The sequence below is a fragment of the Octopus bimaculoides genome, chromosome 16 (genome assembly GCF_001194135.2).
Source record: "Octopus bimaculoides isolate UCB-OBI-ISO-001 chromosome 16, ASM119413v2, whole genome shotgun sequence".
Lineage (NCBI taxonomy): Eukaryota > Metazoa > Mollusca > Cephalopoda > Octopoda > Octopodidae > Octopus > Octopus bimaculoides.
Genome location: NC_068996.1, coordinates 10,698,131 through 10,699,193, shown reverse-complemented (window position 1 = coordinate 10,699,193; position 1,063 = coordinate 10,698,131).

The following is a 1,063-nucleotide window of genomic DNA, read 5'->3' as shown; positions in this document are numbered from 1 at the left end:
ATATATGTATGTATGTTTGGATGTATGTATATATTGATGTATGTATTTATGTATGTATATATTTATGTATGTATATATTTATGTATGTATATATTTGTGTATGTATATATGTATGTATGTGCAGATTTGTGTTTTATGCATGTATTCTCATGCACATATGTATGTATATATGAATGTATGTATGTATATGTGTGTGTGTGTATATATGCATGTATGTGTGTATATGTATGTATGTGTTTGTATCTATGCATGTGCGCGTGGGTATGTATGCATTTGTGCATGCATGTATATATGGATATGTGTGTGTGTGTGTGTGTATGGATGCAGGCATGAATGTGTGCTCTTTTCTTCTTTTATTTGTTTCAGTCATTAGACTATGACCATGCTGGAGTACTAGCTATAAACCAACCGTAGTACTTATTTTTAAGCCTGATACTTATTCTAACCCCTTGTTTACGGGGACGTAAACACACCAACGCTGACAGCGGGGGTACAAAGACTAACAAAAAGACACACACCCTCTCTCTCTCTCTCTCTCACACACACACATGCATATATTGCGAAGGGGCGTGGCTTGGTGGTCAGAGTATTGGATGCACGATCGCCTGATCATGCATTCGATTGCCGGACCGGGTGGCATGTTGAACAAAACACTTCATTTTACGTTGCTTCCGTGTTGTGTGGGGACGACATGTCAAATAATAGGCCCAACGTTTCCTCTGCATGTAGCAAAAGGCAACCAAAACAGGTTTGTACTCCGACCTCGTAAAGCCCTCAACAGCAACGACTACTGAAATAGATCCTGGATGGTGCAAAAGAGTAATCCGTCAGCACTAGAGCATCACAAACGAGTAATAAATGCGATGATGCGCTGTTGCAGTGCAATCCTCCATACTACTGTTGCTGTATAAATACGATGGCCATCTTTCAGTTTCCCCAACCAGATCCACACAGAAGGCTTTGGTCGATTCGAGGTTATTGTAAAAGATAGAACGTATATATGAGCATATGTGTGTATGTATATATGATGCATATTTGAATATTTGAATGTCTATACACACTT